A 17129-nucleotide genomic window follows, 5' to 3' on the forward strand; every position below is an offset into this window, starting at 1 on the left:
CCCAACCCACCCGAGACCCCCCCCCCCCCCGGCCCCATGTTGCTGTCGCAGCCTGGGCTTAATTGCTGCTTAGAGAGAGGCAGCCATCCCCGACATGCCCATGTGGCTGGCTGGGCTAACCACACCCATCTGGGGCGCCGGGGGACCATGCTGTGTGCATTAGAGGCTCCCGGTTGTGCAAACGGCATTGGGCACGGTGGTTGCCCAAGTCTGGTTCCCATTCCTAGAGCAGCGTGCCCACCAGCAGCCCGAATCAGACGGGGAGACGGAGAGCACTCTGCTGGGGGTGGAAGGCACATGTGGAAAGCCACGGTGACACAGATGGGCGGGAGGGGGAGGGCGAGAGAACATGCAACACCCCCGAAAAGCTAGTCAGTTTGGCCGCAGTGTCGGAAACGTTGTGACCTGAAGCCCACTTTGTCTCCCATATTCGCTCCTGACCAATGGATTCTCCAAGTTCAGTCCAACGGAGAAGAGGCAACAGCTCCTGACCTTGAGCCAGAATTTATTCCTGTACCCTCCGAGGCCACAGGGTGCTCATCCCGCATCACTTTCCAGGTGATAGGAAAGCCAGGCCCACCCAGGCCTGCGCTAGCTGCCCTCTAGAAAGACCCAAGGCTCCCTTCAGGTGCCCACCTCCAGGCCCCCCGGCCCCCGCAAGGCCAGCTAGGCTGACTCCAGGCCTCCTTCCTCAGCATCCTCTGCCGCCTTCCCACCAGGGCCGAGGTGCACTCTGCTGACACCACAAGGCGGTCAGGGGTACTGCAGAGGGAAAGCCCGGAACTGGGCTAGGAGGAGGGCTCAAAACTGCACACAGCACCTAAAGGGCACGGACACACTTACACACACACACACACACACACACATATACCTGCATGCACACACACGCACCCACACGTGCACACAGATACACACCTGCGTGCATATGTGCACACGCACGTACACACTCATGCACACACATACACCCCCTCCTGCCTATGTGTACACACAGGCATGCACATGTGCACACGCACACACACACATCCAAGAGCAATAGCGTGTGACCAACACACTTGCCAATATAGCATGGATCCCTCTGGCCACACCCCCCACCCGACAGCATTTGTTTACTTAAAATGTGACCCAATTTGGGGAGCTGGCAATAGGAAAGGGATTCCAGAAAGCTTCTCCTACATCATCCTGCCTCAGGGCGTGATTGTTCTTTTCTAACTAAGGTATCTACCTGCTTGCCCTCCCTTTACAACTCCTGGGTCTCCTGCCATAGGGGTATGTCCGAGACTTAGAAAATCAAGAACTGGGGCGCCTGGGTGGCTCAGTTGGTTAAGCGACTGCCTTCGGCTCAGGTCATGATCCTGGAGTCCGGGGATCGAGTCCCGCATCAGGCTCCCTGCTCAGCAGGGAGTCTGCTTCTCCCTCTGACCCTCTTCCCTCTCGTGCTCTCTATCTCTCATTCTCTCTCTCAAATAAATAAATAAAATCTTAAAAAAAAAAAAGAAAATCAAGAACTGGAGCATCCAATGAACGTACCCACTATCATGAAGTTAACCTATGGGCATGCCAGACATTTTCCAGATTATATTCCTTGCACCATTACTTATAGCAGCAAAATGACTGGAAACAACGTTATCGTCCGTCACCAGGGCCTGGCTGAGTACAAGGTCTGTATCCAAGACATGACAACCAAGCATGGATTAGGGCAATAGGGATGAGGAGACTCGGCCCTCACTCCCCACGGAGCTCATAGGCCACTGCTGACACCTTCAAGCGGTCCCTGGTGGTTCCCCTCACCCAGGGGCACAGCTGCATCCATGGGGGGGAGGGGGGGTAAGTGGCAGCCAAGTAGGAGCAACTGTGGGAAGCTCTCCCGGGCGAAGAAGAATACGGTATCAGCATCAGCATGTACGAATTATTCCACCAGCTTCCTCTCCGCCTTGCTGGAATGAAACATTCCTTAAGCTAAAAGTTCAGCTACCATTACATGCTTCTCTGCTGAAGGGAACATTATAGCCCAGACAGGGGCCAGAGAAGGAGTCACTCTGGCAATTACATTTGCTATCTTTTGTATATATATCATTAACCTCGGGCCAATTTTTAAGCCCCAAACGTCATGGCTTAAATACACAAGAAACATATATTATCTCACTCAGTTTCTCTAGGTCAGGGATCTGAGAGCAGGGATTGTAAGTGGACTCGTTCAGGGGGTTCCTCAACTGGTTGCAGTCAGGATGTCAGCCGGGAATCATGGTCATCAGAAGGCTTGACTGGGCTTGGAAGATCAATTTCCAGGGTGGCATATGGATGTGGCTGTGGACAGGAGGCCCCAGTTCCTTCCCCATCGAGCTGCTTGAGCTTCCTCACAAGATGGCAGCCACCGTCTCCACAGCAGGTGACCCCAGTGAAAGTAACGTGAAAGCCACAGTGTCTCGTATATCCTGACCTTGGAAGTGGCATGCCATTGTTTGCACAGTATCCTATTGGTGATGCAAGTCATTTCTATTCTGTATGCAAGGGAAGTACTCAAGGGCATGAATACCAAGGGGCAGGGATTGCTGGGGGCCATCTTGGAGGTTGGCTAGCACGGTAATTAATATTCATATTCGACGACCCTGATCACCACCACCTCGACGACCCTGAGCCCCACCCCACCGCTGGCCTCTGGTCCCCTCATCTGCCCCACAAAGATTCCCCCTTGCTACCATCTCTCAAATTCCTTTTGGAAAAAAAGAGATTGTAAATTGATTCGTTCATTTATTGAAACAGTGCCGGTACTATCGTTCTGTATTGAAGGTCCTGATACCCTCTCCTATCTTGTGTCTACCACTTCCCTTTCACCACCCTATGTTTCTGCTAACTTCTAGGACCTAAAGATTCCTAAATGTGGATGGTCACACCCACTCCCTGCAGGCTTTATGTTTGTTAAAAATAGCTGTGTGACCTTGGACAGGTTTCTTAACCTCTCAGGGCTTCTCTTTCCTCATTTATAAAATGAGGTTACTAAAAGTATCTTCCTCTCTGAGGATAAAATGAAATAACACATGTTAAGTACTTAGAACAGGACCCAACATGGAGCAAGTGCTCTTAATATTCTCATTATTGTTACCCTGTTAACACTGTATCTTCCTCCAGGAATCCCCTCTCCAACTCCCCCTTATCAGCCTCCCACTGCTCCTTTCCATAAAGCCCCCTTCCCCCCCCCCCCCGGATCTCTTCACCATCCCAGCCAGAAATGAGTCCCCACTCCCCTGCATCTCTGGAGCCCATTCTATTTTCCTCAGCCTGGTGACATTCAGCCTTGTGACACACTGGTGGTACCAAGGTCTTCACCCCCGCCCAATCCTGCCCCACTCTCCACCCCCACCCACAGCTCAAATGTGAGCTCCCTGAGACTCTCCCAAGCCTCTAGCACACAGCGGTGTAAGTGTGATCTATCCCCGCCAGATGATCGGTGAGTGGGTGCTGAAGAAGTCATTGGAGAAGAGAATGAGCAGAGACAAGTGGGGCGCACCTGAATGGGAGGGGAGGACACTGAAGGCCAGTCATGGGCTCAAGAGGCAAAGATTCCACTTTGCACCCGAAGGCAGATTCCAAAGTGTTAACCAGCACCAGCTCTGTCATCTGTCCCTTCACCTCTTTGCTAGGTGACTCACATACCACACACCTGTCTCTATTTGTGGCCTTGGTCTCTTCTCTCCCCTGTAGACCCCTTGAGGAGAAGTAAGTGACCACACCCAATGTAGAGACGGGGGTGACCCAAAAATCAAGGGCTCCCCGATAGAGCTCTCCGAGATAAGTTGCCACATCAGCTTCGGGATCAACTTTCCACAGGAAAGCAAAGGGTCTCTCCCAAGACCAGTTTATGAAGCACAGTTTTAGAGGTGGGCAAGTCCAGGTCATAGCCACTCTGCTTTGCTTGGTGCCCTCAACTGTGTCAGAGAGCCGCAAAAGTTCTCTCCTGTTGCATTCTTCCCTCCAGTTGAGCTGACCCTGCAGAGCATGCTCACTGCCTCCTGGGAGCTCCCAAACAAGGGGCCGCACAGTGTGGTGGTTCGATACACCTAGATTCCCTTCACAGCTCTGTCCCTTGCCAGCTACACCGACCATGAATTCCCTCACCTTTCTTGAGTCTATGTGAAGGGGGAAGGGTGAGGACATTGCACACCCCACCCGCCCCTCCCACCCTCGGCTGCGACAAGGGTAAACATCTGGCCGCATCTGCCTCCCTGAAATGCTATAAAAGCTATGGTTTCATAGCTGGAGGGAAAATTCCCATGGACGGATTGGGATTTTCTTCATAGAATCTCTCCCTGCCAAGATCCCAAGGCCTGTTTACAGAAGGTGCTACACAAGGCAGAGTCCTCTTTTTTTTTTTTTTTGAGAGAGAGAGCGAGCTTGGTGGGGGGCAGGTGAGGGAGAGGGAGAAGCAGATTCCCCGCTGAGCAGGGAGCCTGATGCGGGGCTCGATCATGACCTGAGCCAAAGGTAGACGCTTAACCGACTGAGCCACCCAGGCGCCCCAGGGTCCTCCTTTTTTTAAGGATAGCATGCAACAACTTTCTTCATCTGGTTCACCTGAAAGCATTGCCTTCCAGCCAAATTCAGCTCCAGCCGGGAGTGACCTTCCCTACTGAAGCCTCCATGGAGCATCTTCAGATGTGCCAAAGTGCTTGGGACTCAGATGTTTCTAGTTATTGTCAACAGTGGGATCAACATTTTCAGCAGAGGAGGGACCCCCACCCCTAGGACATAAGTCAGACAGAGGAGGACCTGCTCCAGTTGAGGTGGGAATTTGAGGGGTCACCGTCGGAGAGGGTGGTGATGGGGTGAGGGGAGCAATGTGTAGCTAGAAATGGCAACCTGATTTTTGTTTCCACTTCTTTTTTTAAAGTAATCTCTACACCAAACATGGGGCTCAAACTCACAACTTCGAGATCAATAGTCCCACGCTCCACCGACTAAGTCAGCCAGGCACCCCTGTTTCCACTTCTTTAGCAGGTATTTCTTATGTACTGCAAATGATACTGCTTTTCCATTTGTGGAATTCATATAGTTTCTTCTGAAATCATCTATTTAAATAAAAGAGTAATCCCTTGGATGGAAAGTACTAAGCAAATAGTTATATAGTACTCAAAAGTGTCGAGATGGCCATCAAGACAGGGATATTTGCAGAGAGAGATCTAACAAGCCAGGTAGGATTACAAACAGCATCTTTACTCCTACACATTTGTTTCCATCAAGTAATTGTGTGGAGTGACTGTGTGGAGTAATTCAGGCTGTGCTAGGGCTATGCTGTGGCTGTGGGCTGCCAACTCAGCACCCCCGTGATCTCCTTCCCAGGATTCCCGTGCAGCTGGGACTACATTTCCCAGAACCCCCTTCCCCATGCCAGGGTTAGAACCTGTGAGAAGCACAGATGTGGGATCTGCGAGGAGGAAGGGAGGTCATCTTTCTCTGGAGGCAGTTTGCAGCCAAGAGCCTCAGATGATGTGAGGTTTATAGCAGCTTTCCAGAGAACTTCCACAATGACTCACTTTGGCACTGCAGCCCAAAGAGTTGAGGAGGAGCTTCTTAGATTTTCTTAAGAATTGAAGGACCTTCCCAGCAAACTCTTGAATAATCACTCACATACATGCTAAAATGACGTTATAGGAGCTCTGGAAATCAGTCAGAGATCTACAGCAACCAAGCAAATGCCCAGCCAAGGAAAAAGTCACATTCTGTGGGGTGGGAACTACGTACGGTCTTTTTACTGGCCCTCACTTTGCCCCCTCCCTGGCATGGCACAGAACAGTTTGGGGTGAGAAGGAGCCCAATTCCCAGTTCTCTTCCTGAAATCAGAGAGAGCAGGGTGGACCTAATTTGCAATGTTCTAACCTGTGTGGGGGCTGCCTGAGGGATTGGCCTCTGTAAATCTGACCTGGAACTCAGGCAGGAAGCAGTGGGTGTGACTCAAGATTATTCAAGGGGACTACACACCTGCAGACTCCTGAGGCAAGCGATTACTGATTGGGGAACATGATAAAGCAGGGAAGTCCCGAGAAGAAACAGGGGTTAGGCTCAGGAAAATGAAGACATTTAAAAGCAGTCACATACATGGAGCAATACACAGGCCCAGGGAAGACATATGTCCAGAAAAGACCTGGGAAGACCTCAAACTTTCATGCGAGGCTTATCCCAAGGTTCAGATCTTGCCCTGCTAATTGGTGAAGGTCTTGCCCGCCAGTCTGCAAAGACTGGGAGAGGTGGCTGATATTTTTAATAACCAATTTTAAACAACAGATCACGAAGAAATAGGAAAACATGGCCCACGTAAAGGAACAAAATAAATCTCCAGACACAGTCCCTGAAAACACAGGCATCAGACTTTCTAGGCAAAATCTTTAAAAGAACTCTCTTAAACATCCTTTTGTAGTTCCTAAGCATGGTTATTGAGTGTGCACGCCACTGCATGATGTCTGTCTCCCTCGAACCTTATGACCTTGGCACATAACCCATCTGACATGAAAAATAAAAACTATCTTAAATAGGCTCTAACCACAAAAAGAAAACACAAAGAACTAAAAGAAATCAGGAAAACAACATGTGAACAAAATTAGCACATGAACAAAGAGATTGAAATTATTTTAAAAGAACCAAACAGAAACTCTAAGGTTGAAAAATACAATAACTGACTTGGAAAATTCACAAGAGTGGTTCAGAGCAGATTTGAACAAGTGGAGGAAACAATCAGCAAACTTGAAGAGGAGTCATTTGAAATTATGAGTCTGAGGAGCAAAAAGAATGAAGAAAACAAGAGTCAAAGGGACTTCTGAGGGGCCATTAAACAGGCTAATGTATGCATCAAGGCAGTCCCAGAAGATGGTAAGAAAGAAGCAGAGAGATCTGAGGAATTAATGGTCCAACCGTTCCAAATTTTAGAAAATACATGGATCTACCTATCCAAGAATCTCAACAAACTTCAAGTTTATGCAAGGAAAAACATGCATGCCCATTTATCCAAAAATCTGACTTTGAGGAATTTTTCCACAAGGAAATATGGTCATCTTGAACCTAGGTGGACAGTTAGCCACAAGTATTTGTCACAGCCATTTTGTAATTGTGAATAGTTGCACCAACCTATACATTCAACAATAGAAGTTTGGGGAAATAAAGTCTATCTGTAAGATGGGGCATTGTGCAGCCATCACAAAATGTTGACAATGTCCAGAGTTGAACATAAAGAGAAAAGAAGGGCTTATAAGATGCCATTGGCAATCTTATTTTTGTAATGCAAGTGTGTATGTCTCTATGTGAAACAGAATTTGGAATGATATCCATGAAAGAATGAAGAGTAGGTTTTGTCTGAATGCATGAGATTAAGGATGTGCCTTTGTTTTCTTTTTGCTTCTATTACAAAAAGAAAAAAAATATCTATGAGAATAGCTAATACCGAAAAGACAAGAAATAACAAGCCTTGGCAGAAATGTGGAGGAAAGGGAGCCCGCGTACACTGTTGGTGGGAATGTAAATTAGTGCAGCCACAGTGGAAAACAGTATGGAGATTCCTCCAAAAATTAAAAACAGAACTACTGTATGATTCAGTAATTCCACTGCTGGATATTTGCCCAAAGGAAAACACTAATTCAAAAAGATATGTGCATCCCTATGTTATTGCAGCATTATTTACAATAGCCAAGATATGGAAGCAACCAAAGTGTCCATGAGTAGATGAATGGATAAAGAAGACGTGGTACATATATACCATGGAATATTACTCAGCCATCACAAAGAATGAGATCCTGCCATTTGCAACAACATGGATGGACCTAGAGGGTATTATGCTAAGTGAAAAAAGTCAGACAGAGAAGACAAATACCACATGATTTCCCTCATATGTGGAATGAATCTAAAAACCAAAACAAATGAACAAACAAACAGAAAAGCCCAAATAGACTTTTCAATACAGAGAACAAACTGGTGGTTACCAGAGGGGAGGTGGAGAGAGGTAGGCAAAACAAGGGGATTCAGGGGTACCAACTTCCAGTTACAAAATAAATAAGTCAGGGACGCCTGGGTGGCTCAGTCGGTTAAGCAATCTGCCTTCAGCTCAGGTCATGATCCTGGGGTCCTGGGACTGAGTCCCGCATCGGGCTCCTTGCTCAGTGGGGAGCCTGCTTCTCCCTCTCCTGCTCTCGCTGTTTGTCCTCTCTCTCTAACAAATAAATAAATAAAATCTTTAAAAAATAAATAAGTCATGGAGTTGAAAAGTACAACATAGGGAATCTAGCCAATAATACTATAATAATGTCATATGGTGACAGACGGTGACTACACATATCATGGGGAGCAGTTAAAAAAATATATTGGATTTATAATAAGAGGTAAAATGGCCTGTTTTAAAATTTGTCACATACCTAGGAAGTGTCAGAAGTGGGATTCAAACTTCTATTGCTTCCCAGTACACCATGCTGCCTTCTGTCCCAGCACCGAATGCCCTGCTGTTGAGTTTTCCTTCACTTGGAATGGCCTCTTTCCCAGGGGAGGCCCCCACCACCACGACGCCTCACTGAGGCCTCCCTTCATAATTTCACGTACTCTAACAGGCCTAGGGAGGATTTGTTGGCTGAGAAAACCTGAAGTTTCATCATAGAGTGGGCTTCCTATTCTCAATTAGCTGCTAAGACAAAACTTAGCTTTTTTTGCTTCTGGACGCTAAACCCCAACCACCATTTCACCTGCAAACAAGACAGCCACTCACTCAGTGAGCCACACTGCTCTGTGCCCTCTTCAGACCTTCTTCACTAACCATGAGTGCAAGAGCCGAGAATCGGGGTGACCAAACAGTTAAAGCTAGATGTTCTCATTTCTGAGTTTGTCAAGGTGTCTTCGCAAATTTCCTCTTTAATTTGCATAATTTCCGCTAGCATCGCCTTCCCTCCCCCAGGGGCTTTGGATATCAAACATAAACAGGAAATACGAGTCAGTCCCCTCACCTTTGCCAAAGCCTAAATGAAATCAAATAAAAAAAAGTAATAAAATAAAATGAATGATGGTCATTACCTTGCCACGGCCATTTCAGAGTAACAAGGTCTGACAAGTATTAATTCACCATGCAGCCATATACATGCCCAGATTATATGATGTTATACTCACTTCCCAAGACTGGGAACTGAGATGTTTTCATCCCAGAGCATCTTTAGAATTCAAGTATATGAACTTGGAGCTGTGCAGTGTCTGCAAAAATAAAATTCCACCAGGAAAGGGATTCAGACAGAAGTCAGCTGATGGATGGCTCCACTCGGAATCTGCAGCTTTTAAAAATAAAATCAATCTCATCACAAATCCAGGAATACTTTGCCACCGAGAGTATCAAGCAGAACCACTGGAAACTCATGCACCATAAAAGATGCTAAAGCCCCGAAATCATTAACTCAGGGGATAGCAAAGGAATCTATTTTATGGGTGGGGACAGATGTTTTTCTGGTACATGCTTGCAAGTTTCAAGAGAGCCCCAATGCCTAGAGCAGTGATGCCCTTGGTTAGAAAACTCAGCTTGGGTTCAACAGGCCAACAAAGACGATCTTCCCTGGGCCTGGGGTTTTCTAGGAAAGAGCTCATCTTACACTAGTAAGGCAGGAACCACAGAGGTGCACAGTCAAGGTCCCAAAAAGAAGGCAGAATCAAGAAATGAAGGAAGCCCCAGGTTTCCAGGCAGAGGTCATCAGACACCTGGGGTATCAGGTTTGGGGCTACCAGCCTTTCCTTTCCAGAGGTTATGAAAATGTTTGAGATACATATATATTATATTATGATATATAATATTATAATATATCTATTATTATATGTAAAATAATATTTAATAATATATGTAATAGTATATGATATAATATATAATATATGTTCATATTCCAAAATATGAAAAGAACACCATAAAATTAAAATTAATTGAGGTTTAATTAAAATGTCTGCAAAACTTAATATCATCTCAACGTCATTAATGGCAAAGTTACTAGTATTCATAAAAATTCCATTATATTGGAAAGCAGTTTGAAGGGTAGCTATTTCTCCCTTTGCAGGAATTCCTAGGTGCACATGATTGCCAAGAAACCTCAACCGTCATAAATGAAATGCGGGACTCAGAGCCAAATCATTCCAAGGGCAAAATGATGTTTAGAGATCTTTCCCACAGTCATAGTGAACAGCAGAGGTGGGTGCATTGTAATAGGTGTGGTGTGAGGCGGGGCGGGGCCTCGGAAGGTAAGGGTGCCTCCCTCCGTGTCAAAGCAGTCCCTGCATGTGGGCCACCGCCAGAGCCAGGGAGCCAGCAGCCAGGGGAATGGTGCTCAGAGCCATCCCCCCAGTCCCCGGTCCGGGGTCCGGTGGCCCAAGCCCTACCAGGGCCTCCCTGGCTAAGCTCCCACCTCTCTCTTAAGCTTCTATCCTAACAACAGCCCCAGGGCCAGACCCCTAATTGTCAGCTTCTTCTAAGTGCTAAGAAAAAAAACAAAAAACAAAAAACAACAACCTTCTCCAGTCCTCCTCCCCCCTCCCCAACACAAGCCCAGGGGGTCAGGCAGGTTCAAAAGGTGAAATAAATGAATCTTTACACATTATAAGGACCCAAGCCACATTCTCTGTGGCATTCGTGCTTGAAATGGCAGCGAGTAAAAGCAGGTGTGCCGGGCGCCCTGTCAGCTAATGACACTGATGAGCTGGCCATGCCCGGTTCTGCTTCATTTCAAACAGATTGCTGGGGGAAAAAAAAAAAAAAAAGGAGGGGAAAGCCAGAGCAGAAATAATTGTGGGAGCTTCCAGTGAGAGCCCAGAGAGCCTGCAGGCAGAGACCAACGTGCCTGATTTCCTCCTCTTCCTTTATTTCTAGAACCTTAAACGTTCTGCTGTTATAAAAGTCATCAGGTCAGCCTTCTTCCCAGCCTCTCTGCTGCCCATTTTCAAATTGTATCAATTGGTAAGGCTTTGGGGGCTGAAGGATTTTCATCTTGATTTATGGGGTCTGTGCTTTAGAGATGAAGTGAGCCCCACTGACCTGATTCTAGCACGGAGCTGCACCGTCCTGGGCGCGTGTTTCTCATCGGATCCTCCCCGAAAGCCCGGAGAAACTGGGGAAGGCCTGGTGTGTCTCTTCTTTCGTTCCTTCTTCCTTCCTTCCCTTTCCTTCCTTCTTTCCTTCTTCCTTTCTCTCTCTTTCTCTCTCCTTCCTTCCTTCCTTTTTTTAAATACTATTATTACTAAAAGCAAATGGCAGGTGAACAGCACTATCATCAATCTCCAGCTCAAGTGGGTGAAGGGGAGTCTTTGATCCTTAGCAGTGCTGTGGGGCTGGGGCAGCAGGCTTTCGGTTCTTGAGGAGACTGATGACCACTGGCTTCAGAACCAGGGACCTGAGAAGTAAGGCAGAGCAGGGACCTTGCAGAGGGGCCCTTTTAAACTACTACTTTCCAAGCAAAGAAGCGACAGGGTTGGAGAGCAAGGGTTGTGCTGGCCTTTTTAACCAGAGGATTGCATAAAGAGTTAAAAAAAATAAAAGCAAATAAAGAAATACACACCTAAAGGCCCACTTCTGCAAGTCCCTGGGCCTGCGGAGAGCGCTCCCACTTCGCTTTCTAAGTTGGCGAGGTGGGAGCCCCAGAGAGTGGGTTATTAAAATGTTCAGCTGAATCGTGGGAGGGCTGCCGAACAAAAAGCAACTTCCACAGTCCTCTTCACAAGCGCACTGTCCAGTGGGGACTCTGGGATAAACGACCTGCTGGCTTTGTCACGCAAAAAGATGCGCCCCGGTCCCACCTGTCACCCACCCCCACCCCCACCCCCCGGGGGGAAGCCGGCAGGAAATCAGAAGGGAGACAGGAGGCTGAGAAGGGGTCCCATGGGCACAGAGGTAGAGATGGAGCCCCCCTCGGGCTCTCCCCCAGGCTCTGCGGAGCGGCTTTGGAGCCGGGGTAGGCCCGGGGCAGCGCCGGGAAGGCCCGAGGAAGACCCTGGTAGGAATCCCGGGGTCAGCTTCAGGGGCCGGATGGCGCAGACGTAGCCGAACGCATGGATAAATTAATCAGACACCTGCACTGAATTTATCACCAGGGCTCTCGGGATGAACATGGCTAAGACATATGAGGCCCTATCTCTGAATTTCCCCGGGAACGATGATGGAGGTTCCCCATAGTCTTTTTTCCTAATTCTCTCCAATTAATCTAAGTGTGCAGTTTACAGGCCTGTTGACTTCCAGCTTTGCTTTTCAGGGTCTCACGGACACACACAAAAAATCACACCTTCCTGAGCCTGGAGCCCCTTGCAAAGGCGCCAACAAGAGAGGTAGCTCTCCACGGCCCAGGTAAAATGGGCCAGAAATAAATCAGTGTTGGGAGAGAGAAAGAGAGGCGGGGAGGCGGGGGGGGGGAATGCTAATTGTACCAGGGACGCTGACAGGCTTGACAGAAAGTGTCTTCATTGAGAAATTGTGATCTGAAGTTCTCCCTTGTTCCTTCAGAAACAGGAGGAGAGAGGCATGGGGGAACCTGACAGGAAGTGAGGATTCGAGACTTCAAATACAAACATTATGAAAAACAAGCAACATCTGCAAACAGTAAGTACTTATTTATATTTTATGGAGTGTGTGCTTGGGATTCTGACAGGTTTTTAAACAGAGACCATATTAGGCCCATTCAGAGTGGAGAATGTCCCTTTTAAAAATGCATTACCCCCGCTGCTCAGGCAGGTCGGGCCCGGCTCGGCTGGCCTCAGGTGAGCCCTGACCCCCCCGACCTGGTCTAACCAAACACACATGCGGGTTGGCAATGGGACCGTTTACCGCTGGGCTCTCAAGGTCAGCGAAGGCGGGTGCTGGAGGGTTCGTATTCAGCAGGCTTCTCCCTCAGCTGGCAGAGCCGCTTTGAACTTTTCCCTTTTAAACAAATAGGATGGGAAACTGCAAAGGAACAAATGCTGGGAATCATAGAAAGGAGGGCGCCGCAAATAAATAAATAAATGGCCAGCCGCGTCCCCGGCAAATGAAAGGCACCACTCCCGGATTTCCAGCGCCTCCATGCATTTGGGGCGGATGAGAAACTTTAAAACAAAAACAATAGAATAAACCGGCGCTCTTTTTCTTCCCCCACTCCGAAGGGTGAACCCTTTATTTTTGACAACAAATAAGACGCAGTTGGCAGGTATGGTGTGCTGTGCCCCATGAAATATTTAGTAAGGCGGTAAGGACTCCCCGGACAGCTTAAGAAAACCACGATTATATTCAGAGAGAAAGCCATGAACAAACAGAGCGGGGGAATACAAAGAAAGATAAAGGAAGGCCTTTCATCAGGACTTCCTGTCCAATAATGCAGCCAGGCTTGATCCATATGTTTTGAGAAAAATCAAAGTGTCACAACTATCTAAAATGTCAATAGCTCCGGTAAGGAATATTGTCTAACATTTTCTATTACACCGTTCAAGAATTTGCCTCCCAGCACAATTTGGAAGAAAACACTCTTTTATTTCAAAAACACTCAAAGAAAAGAAAGGGGGGGGGGTTGGGTAGAAGGAAGCGGGACAAGGCGCATTTCACTGCTGCGTGTAACACAATAATGTTCTGGGCTCCCAAACCAGCCTGAAAGCCGATCCTCTGATGAAAGTGAGTTCTCCTCCACACCTCTCCTGTGTTCTGGCCTTTTTTTGCACACACTCTTGCAAAGGCACTTCCTGGACAGTTGGATGTCACCGAGCCCTCTCCCTGAAACAGGAAACCAGAGAAGGTGGGCTTTCAGCAGCCTTCACATTTGGATAATCCTGCATAATGATTTCAGGGTTTGTGTCTGGCAAGCTCCACCAGCTCCTCTCCAGGCTGGGCACCTGGCCCCGCTGGGTGACCCGTGTCAGGGAGGGAAGAGAGGAAAAAAACCAAAAAACCAAAAAACCACAACAAAAAAACCCCAGACCTCGGTGTGTAAACAAACAATTTATTGCTGCCTCTGCGAAATGTAAACAAAATGCACGCACCCCGCCCTCGGGAGCAGCCTGGCGGTATCTAGTTTGACAGAACGTGGGGCAGGGTGCCTCCCAGAGTTGCCTCCTCGACATCTTGGACCTTCTAGAAGGAAAAAATCACGCACGAGGGGCCGCTGTTGGTGCCTTGTAGAATCTTAACTAGAATGAAACAGGCCTCCGACAATCAATATTACTGACAAATTGATCTCCGCGTAGAAACTCTTGTGAGCTTAGAGGTTGTCCCGATGCCCTACATAATTGTCTCAATGAAGTTGAGGCCTCGGTGCCCGTTTGTTGGTAGTTTTCCCGGTCAGCTACCTGCGGGTAGCGCTCTGGTTGGCCGGAGGGCTTCGGTCTCGTCGGAGAAAAATCACACTGTTCTTGTTCCTTTCATTCCCTTTCTGCTAGGCTTTTGTCTCTGCTTCCGAACAAACTCTTGCCAAGTGTTGAGAAGACGCTCTTCACCCATCTCGAGGGAGGGAGAAGGCAAGAGGGGGCAAGGCAGTGGTTGTCCACATGGCTGCCCAAACTCTGAATTTACCAGAAACAGTTTGTAAGCACAAGGTGAGCCAGGCACTCCATGTCAGGGGTTCCAAATTCTCCTTTTTTCTTTTTCTTAAGGAATGGAGAGGGCACACAATACCTCTGGGACCCCAAGATTTCTAAATGCGTGTGGTGGTGGTGGTAGTGGTGTGTGTGTCGGGGGGGGGAGGGGTTCATCTCCAGAGCTAAAATTCACCCAGTCTGCATCGGTGTTAAATATTGGGGTATTTGGTACCAGTTGCTAAACAGCCATTCCCCACTAGTCCCTCTGGTGCTGATTGCCCAGAACCTCCTCACTTCCCTTAATTCGGCACCTAAAGGGTTAACGTCTGGCACAGCAGAAGGACCACCAGGACATCCCTGCCGGTGCCCATCGGCGAGGGCCATTGCCCGCCACTGCGTGGTATTGTGCTATAACCCCTCCTCAGTTCCACCACATTCATTGCCAAGCTTGCGGTGACGTGGCCTTGCCCTTGGTCGAGTGCTTACAGAACGTCTTCGGGAGAGCAAGGCTTTCCTGGGCGCTCCCCTCCTTGGGACCCAGTTGCCGACTGACCTCCGTCTCCCACCTGAGACGTGGAGGTAGACGCTTTGGGACACCTGGGGACAGCCGAGCCAACAGGCGAAACTCAAACGCCTCTCGCCCGAGTCACGCACAGTGAACAACAGCAGAAATCAACAGTCACCAGGGTATCATTGTCATTAGTATGTAAATTTTAAAAGCTCAGTCAAAAATATCAATACCTCCCACTTAATTTATTACTATATAAAGATGGATGGTCGTGGAGCGTAGCATTGATTTTTAGAGCCCTTAAAGAAAAAAAAGGCGGGGAAGAAAATCGTCAAAGACAACACAAAATACTGTGTCTCAAAATTAATCATCGTGCCTTTTTAAACACACACACACACACACACACACACACACACACACACACACACTTACAAAAACACTGTGCCAACAGCCCGTGCGGGTCCATCTTCCTTGATTGGCTTTTCTGAAAATGAAGAGATGGAAGAGGCCATTTCTGTAAAGAGCCCTCTCGGAATGGATTAGAGGCAAAGACGGGTTAGCATTTTTACTGTATCGACAGCCGACCATTAGGCGAGCGCACTCCAGCCCCGCCACCGAGAGGAAATCGAACAGAATGGTCCCCCGGCTGGGCTGGGCAGGACAACCTATCAGCTCCGGGGGTCCTGCCTGGCCCACGGGGCTGTCACTGCTCATGCTCTCTCCCCGCCTGCCGTAATTACGCCATCACCTTCCTCTTCACCAAAGTGTTCCTAGGAACAGTCATGACCGCTAAATAAATAAGTAAATTCATCATCAGGTTTAAAACCAGGCCGGAGAGCCTATATGAACCCTGGGGATTGTGTTTGTGTCTGCAGTGACGCAGAGATCAGAGTGTAATTGTCCCCTGTGCCGGGAAAGGGTGGGTCACTTCTCTGCTTCTGACATTTTGAGATGCTTGCGTGTATACAGAGCGAGAAGAGCGGTGGAGAGAAAAGACCAGGAGGGAAGAGAAAAAAAAGCGGGTGGGGGGGGTAGAAAACAACAGAGATGTCGAGGCGGGGTCATTTTGAAAGTGTATCGCACGCCTCTCATTTTGTTTTGTTTTTCAGGCACCGTGGCTCTGGATCTTGGAACAAAATTCCCCTAATTACAGCATCTAAACCTTTCTCGTAGCCCGGAGAGGGGTTGTGTCTCTAAATCTCCCGCGAACTACAGATTATTATCTTGGGCTTTATTATCGCATCTGGGAAAACTTATTTTTTTTTATAGAGTCATTCCACTAATAATCAGGCTACGAGCCAAGAGTGGTACCCCTCGTCCCTCCAACTCGAAATGTGCGCCTTTTTCGAGAAGCATTTTGTCAAGAGCACCCCAGCCCCTGAGACGGGCTGTTTAGCAGGGTCGGTGCTACCAGGCTGATATTTCTAATTTATCGGGATGCTTCAAAGGTATTCAGCAGGAACACCGTTCTCCTCACTTTGCTTATGAAGTGGAACTGCGGTTTGAAAGGAACATCAAGTTGCTAGCTGCCTTCTTGCTGTAATTGTATTTAATTCATTATCTTTCATTTCAATAAAATCACAGGAAAACACAGGGATGGAAATGTGTAGGCTAATTGCTTATGGAAATTCTGGTGCCGTCCTTGGTATAAATTTACCTCTTGCATGAGGAAGACGCAGTTGTGTCATTATCGTGGAATTTTACAATATGTAATTATAGGGAGAAGCAGGTGTAATTAGCAAGTCTTTCCACAAAGCAGGTAGCATTCTTGGTTAAATATTTACAGCTGCGCCAACAGCCAGTAATAATGAGAGTTTTCTCAGCCACATGTTACAGAGCATCCAACAAATATTATGAAAAGTGGTCATTATCAGGCGGCAGGTACTGCTTTGCCTTCTTGCTTGCCAGAAATGCTTCTGGATGGCTTGCTGGACGGGAATCCGGGCTTCGTCGGCTGTGCGGTTTCGACGGTGATGAAGACAAGCAACTAAGCTCTCGTCCCTTGTTGCTGCAGAGAAGAGCAATTAAAGCCGCATATTTAGAGATGACATCAGCCAGGAGTCCTGCGCAGAGAGAGAGAGTGCCTTGCTCTCCTTCTCTTTTC

General features: G+C 47.9%; 1 non-coding gene across 1 annotated transcript; it reads left to right on the forward strand.

Annotated features, from left to right (window-relative positions):
* Positions 1–6397: 6397 nt before the first annotated feature.
* Positions 6398–6498, forward strand: LOC113936793. Its single transcript, XR_003524368.1, has one exon. It is a non-coding gene; the product is annotated as a small nucleolar RNA U13 (small nucleolar RNA).
* The last annotated feature ends 10631 nt before the right edge of the window (positions 6499–17129 follow it).

Source organism: Zalophus californianus, chromosome 17 (assembly GCF_009762305.2).
Source record: "Zalophus californianus isolate mZalCal1 chromosome 17, mZalCal1.pri.v2, whole genome shotgun sequence".
NCBI lineage: Eukaryota > Metazoa > Chordata > Mammalia > Carnivora > Otariidae > Zalophus > Zalophus californianus.